General features: G+C 41.3%; 1 protein-coding gene across 5 annotated transcripts in view; it reads left to right on the top strand.

Annotated features, from left to right (window-relative positions):
• The window catches only part of MLLT10 (MLLT10 histone lysine methyltransferase DOT1L cofactor), a 259,511-nt gene that overhangs the window by 171,822 nt on the left and 67,236 nt on the right, over positions 1-20,453 (top strand). The gene's annotated exons all lie outside the window — the stretch shown is intronic.

A 20,453-nucleotide genomic window follows, 5' to 3' on the forward strand; every position in this document is an offset into this window, starting at 1 on the left:
CTAGAGAGATGAGTAAGGGCTTGGTTTAAAACTATTTTATTGCTTGTAAATAATTTAAAGTACACTGGTACACATTGCTATCGATCTTATGTTTCTATGAATTGTGGTGTGCTGTAATGCAGGTACATTCTTGGACATGTGTTTAAAATGAATGGCACACAATACATTGCTGTGTGCTGCCACCACGTTATCACAGCTTGGTAATGTGAGCTGGCACTTATGCCTAGAATATATAGAAAGATTTTATTATCAGCGTAGCAGTTATAGACCTCTTCCTGCTTTTTATTTTCTGTATTTACTAGATGACCACAGTGTGATGACATGATTAATATCTAGACATTCACAGACAGTATTCTACCATTCACTGTACAAGTGAATGGACACATCAGTGACATCCTGCAAGCAAATGCTGTCTGTTGCTATGCTGCATATAAATACATTTGGAGACTTTTTAATATGAACACATAATATGTCACTGATGACAATAATATTTACTATTTTGTTTAATTATTGACCTTTTTTTCTTTCTTTTTTTTTTTTTAACCATTCGTTTGGTTCGTCTCCATATTATAATGTAGAGACAGTATAGTGATGGGTAAACAAATGAGACTAATGAGAAGGTTATGAGGAAGAAAACACAACCCAATAAGCAATCAAACTTTGAATACATGACTGATGCAATCTCCACCTTGGGGGTTGCATCACTTCTAGGAACACCCCCCCCCTCCACCTCTCTTCAGTCAGCTGGGACCTGTTTCCTTATCTTCCATCCAGGAGGATTAGGCTATGTCAGCGGTGAATAGCTGTGTGCCATGGTAATTCCTACACTACATATATCAAATTCATTCATTAGCTGCCTTTGGAATTCTTCTTTAACGTACTCACAATAAATGTCTAACATGCACCGCAGTTTAAATGGAAAATAAAGTATTTTCGGTACGCATATATTTTAAAGCATCTATAAACTAGGGATACACCGCTATGTCGCCCACCAAAAATGATTGGCTTTGAAATAAGGCTATCAGCGTTTTTGCGGGTGGTGCCAATAATGTCTGAAAAGATTAGCTTCTGCATCCAATCAGAGCACGGTTTTATGTTCCACTGCTACAAAACCGAGTGCCGTGGGTAGATGGAAGTGGCTGTCCAATCATCATGTGACAAGGGGCTGGGCCACACTGTGATGGCTATGTGGAGCAGCGAGGAGTCTGGAGCGCTGAGCAGTATATGTCAGTGCAGAGTGGCCCGAGGTAACCAAAGAGCTCCGGGGGAGCCACAAATACTGGCATGTCCTGTTACTTTCACCTTGAGGACACCATGTGAATAAATACCCAGGTGTTGCCACTCTGGCGACACCATAAGTGGGGGAAAAAAGACCCAAAGCATGATGCTGCCACCACCATGCTTCACAGAGGGTATGCTGTTTTAGTGATGTGCAGTGTTTTTGCACCAAAAATATCTTTTGGAATTATTACCAAAAGGTTCAACCTTGGTTTCATCAGACCATAACACATTTTCCCACATGCTTTTAGGGAGACTTCAGATGTGTTTTTGCAAAATGTAGCCAGGTTTGGATGTTTTTCTTGGTAAGAAAAGGCTTCTGTCTTGCAGCTCTACCCCATAGCCCAGACATGAAGAATAAGGGAGATTGTTGTCACATGTACCACCTTACAGCCAGCACTTGCCAGATATTCCTGCAGCTCCTTTAATGTTGCTGTAGGCCTCTTGGCAGCCTCCCTGACCAGTTTTCTTCTCATCTTTTCATACATTTTGGAAATGTCACTGTTGTGCCAGATTTTTTCCACTTGATGATTTTCTCTTCACTGTGTTCCATGGTATATCTAATGCCTTGGAAATGTTGTACCCTTCTGACTGATAGCTTTTAACAATGAGAACCCTCTGATGCTTTGGAAGCTCTCTGCGGATCATGGCTTTTGCTGTAGCATGCGCCTAAGAAAATGTCAGGAAAGACCTACTAGTACAGCGGAACTTTATTTGGGTTAATCAGAGGCACTTTAAATGATGGCCGGTGTGTACTGACTCCTATTTAGGCCCCTTTCAAACTGGGGAGGGAGGCATGGTGGCGGTATAGCGCCGCTATACCGTCGGAATTGCCGCGGGATTCGACTGCTAGCTGTGTGGTATTAACCCCCGCTAACGCCCGATAAAGGGTTAATACCGCCCGCAATGCGCATCGCCTGCGCTTTGCCTCAGTGTGAAAGCCCTCCGGCTTTCACATTGAGAAGGCTGGTCAGGAGTTTTTCTGGCGGTATTTAGGCGCTATTTTGAGCCTGAAAAACTTCTCAGTGTGAAAGGGGTCTTAATATGAGTTTGAATGTGATTGCTTAATCCTGAACAAAGCTACATCCCCAGTTCTATAACGGTGTTAACGCTTACGGCTGCCTTAACACTTCTACATGGTTCGAATTTCGAAATAATTTTCTTTAGAAAATCGTATCAAAAAATTCTCGGACGTATTTCGCACCGTTAGGCCCCTTTCACATTGAGGAGTTTTTCAGGCGGTACAGCGCTAAATATAGCGCTGCTATCCCGCCTGAAAAAATCCTTCACTGCAGACTCCATGTGAAAGCCCGAGGGCTTTCACACTGAGGCGATGCGCTGGCGGGAGACAAAAAAATCTCCTGTCAGCAGCATCTTCGGAGCGGTGAGAGGAGCGGCATGTATACCGCTCCTTCCCATTGAAAACAATGGGAAACCGCGGCAATGCGCCTCTATAGAGGCGCATTGCGGGCGGTATTAACCCTTTATCGGCCGCTAGCGGTGGTTAATACCGCACCGCTAGCGGCAATCCCGGCGATATAGCGCCGCTATTTTTAGCAGCGTTATACCGCCACTGCAGCTCCCGCCCCAGTCTGAAAGGGGCCTTAGTGGGCTGCAACAACAGCCAATTTTCATGCGGCAATCAAATCTGACATGTTGGAATTTTTTTGAAAAACAAACGATTTTCTGATCAATGATGGGAGAATCGTGCGAGAACAGTAATAGAAAACAAAATGCGCATGTGCAAGAAAAGAATATTCCCGGAAAGAAAATAATATTTCCGGCAACATTTAAGGTTTGGTCGGCCAAACTTCGAAAATCAATGGTGGCATCATCGGATCACAAAAAAAACAAAAACTTTCTGATTTTGAAAAGAAAATTTGTTCGAAATTCGACCGTGTATGGCCTGCTTTATTCAACCACATTATTATTATTTTTACCCCACTTTAAAGATTTCAGTTTGTTTTTCAATAGAGTTGTACAGTTTATAGGTCACATTTAAAGGTGGAAAAAGTTCTGGAATGGTTTATCTTTGTCTCATTTTTTTTTTTTTACCAGGGGCGTGCAGACTTTTTTTTTTTTTATGTGTGTGTGTGTGTGTGTGTGTGTGTGTGTGTGTATATGTGTATATATATATATATGTGTGTATGTATGTATGTATATATATATATATATATATATATATATATATATATATGAGAAATTCATTGTTGTAGTTTACACTTTAAAACTGTTTCTGTGTGTAAAGCCCTGTACAAACGGGCAGAGTGTAGGGAGGCATTTGCCAGTTTAAAAAAACAGCTGGCATTCTGCCCTTTCGGCCGGCTTCTGTCGGACACGCATGCTGGAAAACCAGCAGTCGACCGACTCCCCATCAGTGCTCTCCGCCATTAGCAGAGCGCTGATCGGCGTGTTCTGGTGTGTCAGAACACAACTCCCGGGGGGGGGGGGGGGGGGGAGATTGCTGTACTAACCTCATATAGTGCTAAGCCCACTTACTGCGACAAAGTACCCCGAATTAGTGGGTCCTACCCTAGCAGAAAACTTTGTGAAAACTAATATTTGTGTCATTCTCAAAACTTTTGACCACAACTGTACGTCGGCAGAATGGCACGGCTGGGCACATCCACATACATGTACGTGGCTCTTTGAGCCCAGCCGCGGGGTAGCGCCGCCGGCGCGCTCCCGTGACCCGGTCCTAAGCTCCGTGACCACGGCCGTGGGACTCGCAGCCCCGATTGCCGCTGGAGTCCCGCGATCGGTCCTTAGAGCTTAAGAACGGGGAGAGCTGTGTGTAAACACAGCTTCCCTGTTCTTCACTGTGGCGGCGTCATCGATCGTGTCTTCCCTTTTCATAGGGATACACAATCGATAACGTCACACCTACAGCCACACCCCCCTACAGTTGTAAACACACTTGAGGTCACACATAACCCCATCAGCGCCCCCTGTGGTTAACTCCCAAACTGCCACTGTCATTTTCACAATAAACAATGCATTTTAAATGCATTTTTTGCTGTGAAAATGACAATGGTCCCAAAAATGTGTCAAAATTGTCCGAAGTGGCCGCCATAATGTCGCAGTCACGAAAAAAATCGCTGATCACCGCCATTAGTAATAAAAAAAAAAAAAAGGTTTATAAAAATGCAATAAAACTATCCTCTATTTTGTAAACGCTATAAATTTTGCGCAAACCAACCGATAAACGCTTATTGCGATTTTTTTTTTTTTTTTTTTTTTTTTTTTTTTTTTACCAAAAATGGGTAGAAGAATACGTATCGGCCTAAACTGAGGAAAAAAAATAATGTTTTATATATTTTTGGGGGATATTTAATATAGAAAAAAGTAAAAAATATAGAATTTTTTTTCAAAATTGTCGCTCTATTTTTGTTTATAGCGCAAAAAATAAAAACCGCAAAGGTGATCAAATACCACCAAAAGAATGTTCTATTTGTGGGAAAAAAAGGACTCCAATTTTGTTTGGGAGCCACTTCGCACAACTGCGCAATTGTCCGTTAAAGCGACGCAGTGCGGAATCGCAAAAACTGTCCGGGTCCTTTAGCTGCATTTTGGTCCGGGTCTTAAGTGGTTAATATAATTTTACAAATGTTTTTATATATATATGCAAAAAAAAATATGTTGATCTTTCAAGAACTCTTGTAAGCTGATAACCAAGGGTTCTCTCCCAGGGTCTGCTGCACTGCCATCAGCCCTCCCTATGCACTGAATTTAAGGGCGAGGGGGAGGTGCTCTGTAGATCTGTTCTAGGTTGTCAGCCCTGCTTCTTGATGGATGCAGTACAATGAGTGAGCCTTGTCACCTCAGGACAGAAATGATCAGATCACCTGGTGAAAGGTACAACAAGAGTGAAGAAAGAAAAGTAATGTAGCTACCACATGGAAGGGCTGGTAAGCTGCAATATATTATGTTTTGTTCTTGGATTTGGATAAGCTTTAAATCTTCTTTAAAAGTAAAATCTGCAGCTGTTCCGGCACCCCTGGCAGTGTTCTCTTTGGTCTCCTATACATGCGGAGAAACATGTAAATAAAAGACTCATTAAATGAAAATGGAATTCATATGCTGAATGCTAAACTGCATACAGTTATCAGAATGCTGGTTTTCCTAATGGTGGTCCCTTTATAGTCCTGAATAGCCCCCCTCCAATGCTCCAGACCCTCTTTAGTGTCTTTGTTGCCCTGGCTACATTTTGGAATTTTTTTAAGCAGCTCTGGAAGTTGCATTTTTCTAACAGTAGTGGAAGGAATGTGACATCACTGCGAGAAGCTTTCTGCATCTTGGTGAGAAAATAAACAATTTGCCCAGCGCTGTAATTTTCTGCCTCTGATTAAATCAAAGCATCTCTCCACTAGTACTTCTGTTTTCTTCTGGTCCTTTTCATTTTAATCTTATCTGGTAATCATTGTTCTCTCCAGTATGTATTTAAACTAATTATGTCGCAGTCATTTGTCAAACAAAACATGTACAGCTGTTTACATACAGTCCTATCGCAGGAGATTAGGTGAAAGAATAGGAAAGGTTACATGGGGAGTACAAGTCTTCAAGCACCGGGACTCCTCGGGTTTATGGAACTGGTCGGTACGACAAGTAATGTCTGTTCTTGTAGCTTTCAAACTGTGATTTTTACCTGCGAGCTCTTCCACCAGTTTCCTCCTAACAGATTTCATCATTGCTTTTTTACATGATGACGTTATTTTCTATTTCTACAAAAATTCTCATAAAATTAGAATGAGTTTTGAATCTTGTGACCCACGTGCGGGTCCCTACCCCAATAATGGCCAGATGTTGGCTGAGCTGTTGTACGTTTGTATTGTCTGGGTGTTAATTTAAAAAAAAGATGAAAAAGAAAACAAAATACTTTCTCATCAGCAGTCTTGTGACTTCATTTAATGTCTGCTTAAAGTGGAGTTTCCATCCCAATTTTTTTTCTCATTATTGTGCTCATTAGAGCTAAAAAAGTAAAAAAAAAAAAATTTTTTTTTTTTTTACTCATCTGGAAATGCGGTCCCACGAAATCTGCCTTTGAAATCACCTAGGATGCTCACATCTCCCTCTAATGCTCCTGGGAAATGTGTGTCATCATTTCCCAGGATGCAGTGCGCTGTCCAATTATCACTCCCCATCCAAGACTTTCAGGAAGTAAGTGCTTGTGGGCTTCACAATGCCCACAAGCAAAATGACAACGGTGTACACATCGTTTTATAAACTATCTTTTTTGAATATCTATGCGGATCGGCGGCGGACTGTAAAATAGTAAGTGACCGGATTTATATTATAAAAACGCAGGATGAAAGGACATACATTTAAAAAATGCTAATTGTGGTTGGAACTCCGCTTTAAAGGTTGTAGGAGGAGTTTTCATTCTCTTCTCACTGTGCAATGAGGCAGCAGGACCCCTGACCTTGTGTTTGGACAGTGCTGATTGCCCCTGTGCTGATTACATGCACCCTCCAAATAAATAAATAAAACTCTCTAGCAATACTGAGCATATGTAGAGAGCCCCCAATGCTCTGTACTATCAGGAGATGGATTGGGGACAGTAAAAGGGGAGGATCAGAGAAGACCGGATCAAACGGCCTTTATACACAATGAAGAGGATCAACCCCTTAGGTTCCACAGTGAGTATAACGAGCGTGCTTTACTGCATATGTAGACTGATTTTACTGTTATGGGTTTAGTAAAACTTTAATAGTAATCTAAAAGAGATCGTGTAGAGATTGTACAAGGAAAGTGTATAATGTGTGGCAGTGTCTTATCTCCACACTTATTCTGAGCAATATAATCTGCCTTTAGTGTACTATTTATAGATCCGATCCAAACAATCAACTGAAAAGATGAGAAGTTTTTGTTTTATATGTTGAGTGAATGGAAACGCATAACAAACCTATAGCAGGGGTTTCTCAAATTAGACTGAAAAAGTGGAAATACACTTTTAAAGTACTTTTAAAGCCTTTTCTATTGGCTTTCAAAACTTCTCTTTCTTGATTTCCTAAAGATAAATTCTACATCTTAAAGTGGACTAGCTGGCTCCTGAATTCAGTTGTAATTTGATAAGGTCTCCATTCAGCTGCTTCATGCAACCTTCAAGCAAGGATCAAGTTGTTTAGGGCTTCCCTAGGGAGTGTTAATGGTTGCTTATGACCATGAGAAGTTCTCGGTACTGCGCACACAGATTTCTGAAAGGTTTACCAAGAGTATTGTAAAATATGAAAGGTGGGCTCATGGGCTGGCCATACTGTATGCAATTTTCTTTCTTTCAACCAAACGCTCGACCCTCCATAGCCAGTATTGATGGGGGAATCCCTCCCATTGTTGCTTATGTGTTCTGACAGAAGGAGGTTTCCCCATCGTAAGAATACAATGATCACTGCTGCTTGCTCTAGTCAGTGATCGTACGATGCAAAACCCGACAGGCTGGTTAAACGGGAGTCGACTTCGGTGCAACCTGCTTGCCCATAGATGGTTAAAAATTCATCCTTTTCCTGCTGAACCAGCTGTATTTCGATCCATCTTTGGCCGGCTTTAGGCCCCTACTTTTATGAAGGTTTATATCTATTCATACAGTGATTGTAGCTATAGTAGTACACTTGCAACAACACAGTTCAGTAAAGTCCATGATACTTTTATCTTTTGTACGAACAGTTAAAAGCTTCAGGACAAACTTTACACCTCTGGGACCTTGGAAGAAATGCCTGAAAGCTTTTTCTGAAAATGTAACTGTTAGTGCAAATTACAAAAATGTATCATGGGCAATACTTAAATAATTGCATTGATATAGTTGTCTGAATATTATGTTTCCCCATTCTGTCACCCCCCCTTCAAAATAAATTAATAATAGATCAAGCCAAAATGGCACTGAGAGAAATTCTGTCCAGTGTATTTATTCAGAGGTGCTTTAACGTGTATTTCCACTTTTTTTGCAGTCAAATTGAGATAACCCTTTGTGTTGGTTACATGTTCCCATTCTCATAGCAAACCCCCCCCCCCCCCCCCAAAAAAAAATACCTAGCTTTCCCCTTCGATGTAATGTTAAGGAGGGGGCTGGGGAGTTTTGTTTACCATTATTAACCCTGTCTGTACTGTGCTGACAGATATCACCAGTAGCAAACTAGATGTGCACACCGTCCGTCCCAACAACGGGTTAAGGGATGACTATCAGACGGCTTCAGCCAGTTCAATAGAAACCGGCCGACATTTGGTCCGTGTGTACGGCAGTCAGTCGGCCAGAAGCCAGCCGTTTGGCCAGTTTCTGTCGAAGGGGCATGACCGAAAAATGGAGTGTCGATTGGCACCCGATCAGTGCTTCCAGCCAGTGGCTGAGAGCGCTGACCAGTGTGTTCTGGGGGGGGGGAGAGAGAGAGTCCCCCTGTGAGAACACAATAGCTCGTCGGGGGAGATTTCTGTACTAATGGATAGTTAGTACAGCGGCGACTCCTGAGCTTTTAAATTTTTCTGTTCAGCCCTGCTGAGTTTAATGAGAAAAAAAAAATACAGATAGTGTGTACTAGGCTTGGGAGATCTCAAGGCTTTGGTGTGTTAATACTTTAATGCCCAGTACACACGATAAGGTTATCGGACGAATGGTCCCCCCCCAATGCCGATCCAGATCATTGCAGGTCCCGCGCCTCCATCCTCAGTAAACTGGCTGTTTCCTCCTACGCATGCGCAATGCTTACGCCGCTTTGTTAATGGGCGGCTGCTCTCTGGGATACACACAGTTCCCAGAAGGCAGTGCGCCCCATTCACAAGAAGGAGGATGCGGAAGAAGACCCACTGTGGACATGGAAGAGGCAGATTAGGAACATCCGCATAGCAACATGTATTTCGGGTGAGTATAAATTATTTTTATTTTTTGCAGCATTTTTCTGTCATTTTTATTTTTAGGGTGGAACTCCACTTTAAATAAAATTCGTACAATCTGGCACCGTATAAATTTGAATTTTTTGTGCATGTCCGTTCAAATATCAGATGAACTTTCCTGATCGGCTCCCGAAAGCTCTGTACTAATGATCAGATCATCGTACGATTGCTTTGAAATCTGTATTTTTCGTTCGATTTTCTGATAGTGCGTCCCGGGCATTAGGCTAGGTTCACTCTTGAGCGGGTGGTTGCGGGTGCAGGAATCTCAGCTGTTTTCGCACCCACTACCATCCGCAGCCAAATTGCGCTGCGCTATAGAGATGTGCAGGGCTGCCATTAATTTTTAATGGCACTCCGGGGCATCCCTAACCGCAGAGCTTATGTGGGAATCTGCATGGTAATCACGTGCTGCAAAAGCACCTTGTGATTTCTCGCACTTTTATTTTTTAGAAAATGTAGGGACCCATGGGCAGCAAACCCACACAGGTGTGAAACAGGGCTAAAACAAATAATTTCCATTCCAAGCTATAATGAACAAACCAAGCCTGGTCCTGGGTATAAACGTGCTTCAAAGAAACCACTAATAAATATTTTTTAAATGTTTTCTGGGTATGCTGTGTGAGTGGGGGAAACCCATAACAAATATATAGTGGGGGTTCCTAAAATGTGACTGCAGAATGAAAATAAATTTTAAGATATTACTGTATTTGCTGGCATATAAGACTACCTTTTACACTTAAAAAAAAAATGTCCAAAAAGCAGGGGTCGTCTTATACGCCGGGGCAGCTGCTTGGATGCCTGCTGGATGTGCGGTAATACTGTATGTAGCTTCGGTTCCATACAGTATATACTGCTTAGCCAATCCTGGTGAGCGATGTATTCAAATGAATACAGAGCCTGCTCGGATTGGAGTAACAACCTCTGCCAATCCGAGCAGGCTACATACATACAGTACATACATACATACATACAGTAGCCTGCTCGGCTTGGCTTTGAGAGTCAGAGAGGTGTGGGCTGATGATGTTACAGCCTCTGCCAATCCAAGCAGGCTTTTTGTAGTCATTCATAAAATGCATCGCTCGCCGTGATTAGCTCCAGCAAGAAGGAAGAAGAATATGGCTTCAGAAGGAAGAAATATGAAGCCTCGGAAGGTTCAGTACAGGCAAAAAAATCTTTAAAAAAAATTCTAATTAGGGGGTCCTTTTTATACACCCGATTAGCTTATACACCGGCAAATACGATAGTACCGAGTCATGTTGAATCTAGGCGCCAGTTAGACCGTTCTGTGCACAGATCCAAAATACTGGGTCCTCAGATTTGAACACTGATCATGTCCGTTATATGTAGTTTTATTTCAGGACTGGAGAGGTCCCAGGTAGCTCACACGCATCAATAAATTACAGCTGATGCTTTATTTTTTTTTTTAACCTTTTCCACCGTCATCAAAAATAAGATCAGTCAGGCAATATTTGTTACCTACTTCATAAAATTATCACCTCTGACATTTAACTTGCTGGTTCCTAAATGCTCCGTTAGTTTTGCATTAGATAAACCATCAAAGTATCTGCAGAAATGATGTTCGCATTATTGTTAATGTGTCCCTTTAACTCTTGAGTGATTAGAAGGCTGAAACCCGACAGGGAATTGGGAGAGAAGCTAAGCTTGTGGGTATAAAGAGCAAGAGCTGGAAATCTGCCCCAGTTTCCATGCAGGAAGAGGTCAGAGGGTGGGGTAGAACCAAGAGGAATTTGCAGCTAGGGGGGAAATTCTTAGGTAACATGTGACCCAACAGGAAGAACAAAGGAGCCATAGTACTGAAGTAATCCTGTATTCTGTCTAATTAAAATCCTTCCAATCTTATTTTAGCCCTTGTCCCAGTGAGATTGGCTTCTCATTGAAATCATCATTCAGGCCGAGTAAAGTGAAGGCAGTTGCACGGTCTTGCACGGCGCAGCATGCTGAGACAGCTGCATCTTATGTTTCCCTCTCAGCCGTAAATGCTTTTTTGCCTCCAAGCTGAAGCTTATTTAGTGTGGCTTATCTGGTGCTGCTGTAGCAACCATCAGTCTCCAGGCAACCCAGATGCACTGACCTCTTCATTGAACTGAGTGTAGCAGGACCTCAATTTAGCTGCCTAAAACAATAGTGACGGAGCTGAATATGAAGACCATATTGTCTGCTACAAGTTCTGGAGCCTTTATTTTTTTCTTTACTTTCCTTCAACATTCTCAATTTAGGAAAACATTAACCTTACTAGTAGATGCACTTCATTATTATGATTATTATACAGGATGTTATATAGTGCCAACAGTTTGCACAGCGCTTTACAACATGAGGGCAGACAGTACAGTTACAATTCAATTCCATACAGGAGGAATCAGAGGGGCCTGCTTGTTAGAGCTTACAATCTACTTTATAAAATTATATATTTTATTTATATATATTTTATATATATATATGTATATATGTATGTATGTATATATTTATATGTATATATTTATTTATATTAGGGCTGTTACTGATTAAAATTTTTGTGTTCGATTAATCGTTTTTTTTTTTTTTTTTAATCGATTAATCGACTAATTTCGATTAATTAACGCACATACAGATACAACTACTTTTAGCTGATCTCCTTGCATTGCAACTCTGCATTAGTCAGTGGTAAATGTGGTATACACTATATACAATCACTCGACACTAGTTGGTTTCCACAATCCATGACTTCCCCCCCATACCATAATATCCACATCTGCCCCCCCCATACCGTAATATCCACATCTTCCCCCCCATACTGTAATATCCACATCTTCCCCCCCCATACCGTAATATCCACATCTGCCCCCATACCATAATATATCCACATCTTCCCCCCCATACTGTAATATCCACATCTTCCCCCCATACTGCAAGAATATACACATCTGCCCCCATGTGTACATTACAGCATGGGGGCAGATGTGTATATTCTTGCAGTATGGGGGCAGATGTGTATATTAAAGCATGGGGGGCAGATGTGTATATTAAAGCATGGGGGGCAGATGTGTATATTAAAGCATGGGGGGCAGATGTGTATATTAAAGCATGGGGGGCAGATGTGTATATTAAAGCATGGGGGGCAGATGTGTATATTAAAGCATGGGGGACAGATGTGTATATTCTTGCAGTATGGGGGCAGATGTGTATATTAAAGCATGGGGGAAGATGTGTATATTACAGCATGGGGGAAGATGTGTATATTACAGCATGGGGGAAGATGTGTATATTACAGCATCTGCCCCCATGCTTTAATATCCACATCTGCCCCCATGCTTTAATATCCACATCTGCCCCCATGCTTTAATATCCAGTAACGAGCGATTGCTCGTCTTCTGCTGCCAATGTCGCTGGACTCCAAGACAGGTAAGTGTCCTAATATTAAAAGTCAGCAGCTGCAGTATTTGTAGCTGCTGACTTTTAGTATTTTTTTTTTACAGAGGCGCTCAGCTTTAAAGTCCATACATTGACAGGACATGTTTCTGCAAATTCTTTGGTACAAAATAATCGATTTCACACATTAATGTTGAAGTCTAGACTGTACCATGCATTGGGAAACAATCTCTCTGGAGTTAACTTTAACTTATTAAACCCAAAACCAAAAATTGTATCTAATGCAGTTAACCAATCATTAGATGTGTGGCTGCATTGGTTTTCTTTCTTTTTTTTTTTTCTAGGCTTGTTTCCCCTCTTTTTCTCAACTGATGATCTAACCAGTAACACACCTCCTGTATTGGAGTGCCTCCACTCAGGATAAAAGCTCACAAGGACAGATTGTTTGTTAATGTGGGGGGAGGGTAGTGTTGGGTTGAATACACTGGCAGATTTAGATACACTAACAAATTGAAGCCAAACTCTAGCTCACGCTGCAGTTACAGCTAAAAAATGTTTTCCCTTTGGGATAAAGGTTTTAAATAAAAACTGATCATTGTAAGCATCCCTGTGAGCAGTAAATGGTTTGTCTCAGCTTTCTAACTGCTACATTTGCAGGAGAGCTTGTTCTTGTTTGAAAAATAACAGACTTGCTGGCCAGATCAAAAGAAAGAATGCATAAAAAAAAATAGAAAACGAATGCGGCAACCGCATCTAATAATTGGTAAGCTGCAATATAATACATTTTTTATTAGTTTATTACAGTGCTGACAATTTACACACTGCTGTCTTGGGCTCCTTTCACACAGGCGGACTCCGTCGCTACGGAATCCACCAGCTCAGCTGGAAATCTGTCCGCTGATCTCCACTGAACCGGCGGATGACAAGCCCCTCTCTGCTCCCTGAGCGGGGAGGGGCTTGTGCAGCACCGCTGTCTTCTATGGAGTGATCTGATGAAAAAGGACAGCATGCCCGTTTTCATCAGCTCTTACCTGATCCAATCCGCCATGGACGGATGGGGCCGTATCGCCATACGTCTGATTTTGGCGGATCGGATCGAGTTGGATGTCAGGTCCGCCATCAAAACTGACAGGCAGACCTGAACGGTTCGATCATGTGAAAGGGGCCTTAAAGACGGACACAGTTTTTGTTTTATCCAGCTGTATTTACTCAGTGCAACTTATAACATCCAAGTGAAAGATCTAACACCAACATGTCATAAAAAAATAAATACATTTCAAAAACAGAATCGCTGATTTGGAACAAAATGTCATTATTTTAAAAAGGGGAGGTAGTTCTTTTTTTTATATCCGCTTCAATAAATGTTTACTTTGAGGTTCAATGCCCCTTTAATTGCACTATATTAAGGTATATCGTATTTATTTCTTTATATAGTATTTTACATATGTTTTGATTTAGATACAATTTACGGAGAAGTACAGCTTCAGAAGTGTGTAAATATGCAGACAGGTAGAAATGCTCTCTATTATTTGCTCTGGTGCGTTTGTTGTCATGTCTGGTTAAAGTGCGATGTTCACATTTTTGCTCCTGTGGTTTTCTTTTTAATTGTAGCTTTTGCCTTGGAGGAATAGTGGAATCCTTCCCTACATAAATCTGCTCCAGGTTCTTTATGGAGTCATCCCATAATAGTTTCACAGTGATGGAATGACATTGAGCCGAACGCAAGCTGTCTGTGGTCTAAAAATTTGTTTTAAGTAGTCTGCCTGTCAGCTGTATTGTCTGCTCTCCAGAAATCCCGCTCTTCCTCGTGTCATCGAGATGAGTTTAATAGCATGTCAGCTCCTTAATTTTTGACAGTTAATTCCTCGCCAGAACAACATTGTTACTAATGTAAAAAACAGTTTAACAGCACCGCGGGTTGGTCAGGACGCACTCTGCAGCGTGTTCTGCTTTCCAAAATGCAGGTTACACAGATAAAGAGACATAATAAAAAAAATAAAAAAAGTTAGAATTCAGGAGCAAAAGCTTCTCTGCGTTTCCTGTGACTTGTAAATAAAACATGAAGGGAATTTGTAAACCCCTGCTGGTAGCAAACTTGGCATGTTTTATAAAATGTGTGTATGGGGTTATTCACCCCTGCAAAATACAGATTATTTATAAAGTGTTTTACTGCATTTTTGATAATTACTTTTTTTTTTGCAGTAGACAGATAATGCACGCCTGTAGCATTTTATGAATATCCCAAAACATTTGTTGCCTTTGGCAATCAGGTCCCAAGTGGTGATTTCTTTCTAGTGCAGGTTACCAAATGTAAACATGGAATGGATTTCTTCCTGAGGACTGCACATTAGTGTGCAGCGCTATGGGCCACTGTTTGTTAGTAAATTGTTCCAAATGTAGATTGTGTCCCAGTTAGCGTGTATGTCAGGGCAAAAATAGAAGAAACATATGCAGTACGTCTCTGCAACACATGCACTTTTCCCCAAGTTTTTCCATTTAAAGGCTTTGCAGGTACAGAAAAATATCTGGTGGGTTGCCAGGAATGCACTCCCCTCCTGTTGTGGGCTGAGTGATGCCAACACTGTCAAGTTTCTTTTGCCAAACTACACAGACCGACCTACACTCACGTTTCCAAAACAGTCAGAAGCCCCAAGATGAGATCTAGGCGAGTTAATTGGTCTCTGTGACATGCTATTAACAGACCAAAAGGCAGCACATAAGAGGGGTTCATTGTTGGCTTTTATATACACTTTAAGCTTGCCCTTTTAAACAGTCTGTGCAATCTAACTTAAAGCGGAGGTTCACCCTAAATATCAACTTTGTCTCACTCATAGCAGCAGCATACATAGATGTGCAATCCATCGTTTTCTTTTTTTTCGTAGGTCAATGTTTACCTTTAGAATCGTGCATTGTATGTGGCTTCCGGGTTTTATCCCCCGCGGGAGTGGGCGTGTCTTTAGATTTCCCCAACCATGCGCAATGTCTCCTGGGAGTGATGTGTTGAGACTCCCAGGAGACGATCTATACTGTGATGCTGTGTAGGTCTAATACAATGCTGTTAAGTTTGTAATTTTGTACAGTTTCTAGGGAACTGGGCTTTGTATATGTAAAAAAATGTTGTAATCTTTTTTTAAGATAAAAAAAAAAAACTTTTTCTTGACTATATCCTTACCAGACTATAGTGCCTAAAAAGTCCATGACTTGCCCATAGGTCTTTTATCTTTCGGTGATGCTGTGTATGTCGTCACAACAGGGCGTAACTTCTCAGTACGCCGGCCGTTGTGATGGCAACTGTGTAGTGTTGACGGCGCCGCTCGCCGTCAACACTGCACATGTGCAGGATAGAGCGGTAAATGCTGGGACATCAGCATTCACCGTATCCCGGAAGGATTTGCTTGTGGGCTTCAGAGTGCCCACAAGCAAGATGGAAACGTCCATCTCAGATTTTTATAAAGCATCTTTTCTTGCAGAATGACAATGCTGGCGGCTCTAATATTAGGACACGTGAGTACGAGATTAACCGAGGTAACAGCGCCAGAAGCATGTTAGAAAAAAAAAAAAACGAATACCCGCGGAACCCCCGCTTTAAGCCTCATACACACAATCGGATTATCCGACGGGAATTGTGTGATGACAGGCTGTTGTCGGAAAATCCTACCGTATGTACACTTCATCGGACAATTGTTATCAGATTTTCTGCGGACAAATGTGGGATAGCATGCTTTAAAATTGTCTGCCAACAAATGTGTGTTGTCGGATTTTCCCATCGTGTGTACACAAGTCTGTCGGACAAAACTCAGTAGTACAAACACGCATGCTCAGAAGCAATGCTCAACATAACACAACATTTGAAGAAGTCCAAAGGGTGGCGCTAAAGAGCTGAAAAAACATGTCGTTTTCGTGTTTGTTGGCTGACAATTCTTTGCCGTTTGTATGCAATACAAGTTCCGCTGAAAATCAGATTGTGTGTATATGAGGCTTAAGATTTTACCATTAAAGGGTAATGCCACTTTCGTGGGGGGAAAAAAAAGCAAATACAAAAAAAATGGGGTTACAAACATCTGACTTACAAATGACTCCTACTTGCAAATGGAAGGAGACAACAGGAAGTGAGAGGAAATCTCCCCCTAGGATGGGAAACTCACTCCTGTAAGAGTTATTATGGGAAAAAGGTGTCTCCACTGATCACCAATCCTTGTTTCCACAACAACCCAAAATTGTCAAAATCCAATTGCCATTGGGACAGAAAGTGAGGTGAAATCTTCTGAACAGGGGCACAGACGACAAAATAAACATTACAGGGGTGTTAACCCCTCCCTATGCTATCCGAAAAGCTTAACTATTTTTTTGGCTGGAGCTACACTTAAAAAATTTCATTTTTGGTGAGATACTCCCGATAAGAAAAAAATAAAAATACTGAAGGGACGCAGACTTGCAGGTGCAGCAGCTGGTGGATAATTATGAAACTGCTCCCATAAGACTCACTGTGAACATGGACACAGACAAACGCACAGGGAATTCTTCAGAATAACAAAAGGTGTGACTCTGCAACAAAGTTTGTTAAAATCCTTGTAATGTACATAGATCATCAAGAGTGGAGTGTTTTTTTTTTCAACAAAAGTCTTTAACTTTATAGTGCAAGGGCCTTACCTGATTGAATAAGAGTTTAATGTATTATTTAGATAGGCCCTTACTTCTAGTTGTTCATAACACAACATTGTAATGTCAGATTTGTACAAGTGAAACCAGATTTGCTTCTCTAGCAGGTTGGAGAATAGGCAGGCAAGGTTTGGATCTTCTAGGTCAGTCTTTCTCAACTAGAGTTCCTCCAAAGGTTGTTATAGGGGTTCCTTGAGAAATTAGCCATTTCTGGATTTCAGATAAGCTGCCACCAATTCCAATAAACCTTTTAACTATTTGTAAAGGCCACATTGGCCACAGTTGTAAAGGGCAATCCTACTAACCATAACATTAACGGAGCATTAACAGGAGAACACAGTGATTATTGCTAGCGGGTTTAACATCCTTTCACCATAATCGCATGTAAAATCCTACAGGCTGGTTGTACCCAAGTTGATTGTTTGATTAACTTGAGTACATTCAGCATGTCTATACACAGTTTAAGTCTCGGCTGGTTCCTGCTCAACCAGCCGAGATTCAACGCGTCTATGGCCGGCTTTACATTAATGTGATACGATATATGGGCAAATGTGTTTGGACACCTACAAGTAATACCAAAAATATGTGGTGACTCCTCCAAAATGAATTGAGGTGTTTTCAGTGAAGTGAACTGTTAATACTACAGCTTAGAAAGTCTATGTACTTCCAGCTTGGTAGGAAAAGTTCAGGGAAGGCCCTTCTTTCTCTGTGCCAGCATGATTGTGCCCATATACGCCATGGTTTGGTGTGTAGGAACTTGAATGGCCTGCACAGAACCCTGATCTCAACCCTCCTGAACAATCTTTAGATTGATTGGAACACAGGTTGCACAAATTCCCAGAGACAAATTCCAAAATGCCCATGGTTTTGGAGTAGGATATGGCACAAGTTTATATAGGTGAGGTGGTCGGATATCTGGAAAAATACAAAGTGAAAGCACTCACATTGCCACATCCGTAAGGTTTGAAGGGGAAACAAGAAAAAACGATGCTCAAAGAGTTTCCATTAGGCCGGTATAATGGTATAATCGAAAATGTTCAAAATTTATAAAAATCATATAAAATGATACAATTTGTACAGTGAGCCCTTGTGCATCAATGCGTTTCACCGTTGGGCTTCTTCAGGATACAATCAAGATTCAAAGAAGTAACAAAAAGACTGAGTCTTACTGTCTGAAACGAGATGCATTCAGGTTACACATTTGATAAAAAAACATCATGCAATGTCATAAAAAGCCGACACAGAAAGACATAGATGAACCAGGGGGTACCTTATAATGGACTTGGCCTCATCTGTAAAGGTCCAGTGGTCAAAACGTTTTAGATAAAAAATTAACCGAAATATATGGCGTCCCAAAAATGTAACGCCATATATTTTGGATAATTTTTGATACTTTTTTTCCTTTCTTTTTTTCTAACTTTTTGTTACTTCTTTGAACCTTGATTGTATCCTGAAGAAGCCTAACGGTGAAACGTGTTCATGCACAAGGGCTCACTGTACAAATTGTATCATTTTATATGATTGTTATACATTTTGAACATTTTCCATTATACCATGTACTTTTTTCAATAAGTTGTTATTTTTCTAAAATTCCATATTGTTTTTCATGCCTCTAAAGTCCGGCCTAATGGTTACTCTTTGAGCACCGTTTTTCTTGTTTCATGGTCGGATATCTATAAACTTTTTCCATATATTTTGTACCAGCTTTTCTCAACCTTTTCAACAAAGCAGTACCCTTGAAATAACTTTCTGGTCTCAGGAAACCCCTGCTAAAAATGACTATGCTGTATCTACAACTCAAGATACATTTAATGAGATGATCGGTGGGGAAAAATACTTCTTACACTTGTGGTCATTGGGAAGTCTTCACTTCTTACAGATGGCTAAAAAGATCAATAATGTCAGTGGTAACTTATCTGAGAGGCAGAAATGTCTCATTGCTCAAGGGAACCCCTGGCAACCTCCTGGAGGAACCCTGGTGTTTATGAAAAGCAGAACCAGCTAAATTGGTGTCATGTATTCAATGTATCCTTTTCCGTGGTGCATCTTAAAGAAGGAAGAGTTCTTAAAGGGTCACTAAAGGAATTTTTTTTTTAAATAACAAACATGTTATACTTCCCTCCACTGTGCAGTTAGTTTTTCAGAGTGCCCCCGATCCATGTCTTCTGGGGTCCCTCGGCGGCTGTCTCTGGTCCTCTCCGCAATTGGTAACCACAGTCATGCGAGAGCTCGCATGGTGGTCACTAATTGCGGGCACGCTCCCGTGATACAGTGAGTGGCCATAGCGGCTCACTGTATCACTCGGCCCCGCCCCTCGGTGCGCCGCGTCACTGGATGTGATTGACAGCAGTGCCAGCCAATGGCTGCGCTGCTCTCAATCCATCCGCTCTTGCCAATCAGCGGCCAGGCTGAGCAGCGAAGAGGATATCGGGACCGCGCAGGACTTTCGAGGGGTCAGGTAAGTATTACGGGGGCTGGGGGGGGCAGGCAGCAGTAGATGTTTTTTTACCTTAATGCATAGATTACATTAAGGTGAACAAAAAAAAATTCCTTTACAACTTCTTTAATGCCAACATGTTTTTTTCACTTTGATTTTCCTTCTTTTGGGTGGTGTGGAATGATAGGGACATAATCCTGTAGATATACAGTATATGGGATAAACATTCTTTATACACAAAGCAAGACACCCTTTGTGCTGAAAAATCTATTTCATAAGATTGAATCTTGTGATCTTGCTTCCTGTTTGCAGATATAATTTGTCGATATTTGGCATATGCTCTCGTTATTTCTAGAACTTGCCTCTGGCGTGTTACATGTTGCAGTTTTTTCAGCCATGAGCTATTGGGGTACAACCTGTTAGTTGCCTCATGTTGCTTTGAAAATGTATGAAAGTGCGAACTGACACGCCTCTTTCGCTGATTATACATGTGCGGTTGGTCACATAGTTAATAGGACTCTCCTTTGCAGATTTTTTTTTTTTTTTTAACACGTGTGTTCTCTTCTTTTGTCCACCCGAAATCTATGTATGGTTATAACAAGTTTTATGAAAACCGCAGTTCTTTCTGCTGAAATCTAGACATATGCTTAGTGCCCTCAAGCCATCTTGTGGTTTGTAAACATATTTGCTTGTTCTTGTCAAGACATCGTGTTTTGATAGCAATGCTGTAATATTTCTGTTGCGTGCCCCTCTGGTTCTGAGTGTTTGCCTACTGATCTTATTTTTGTTGGTCAAAGTTTAAATAGTAGAGGTTGAAAATGTACACAGATGTCCA

The sequence above is a fragment of the Rana temporaria genome, chromosome 5 (genome assembly GCF_905171775.1).
Source record: "Rana temporaria chromosome 5, aRanTem1.1, whole genome shotgun sequence".
NCBI lineage: Eukaryota > Metazoa > Chordata > Amphibia > Anura > Ranidae > Rana > Rana temporaria.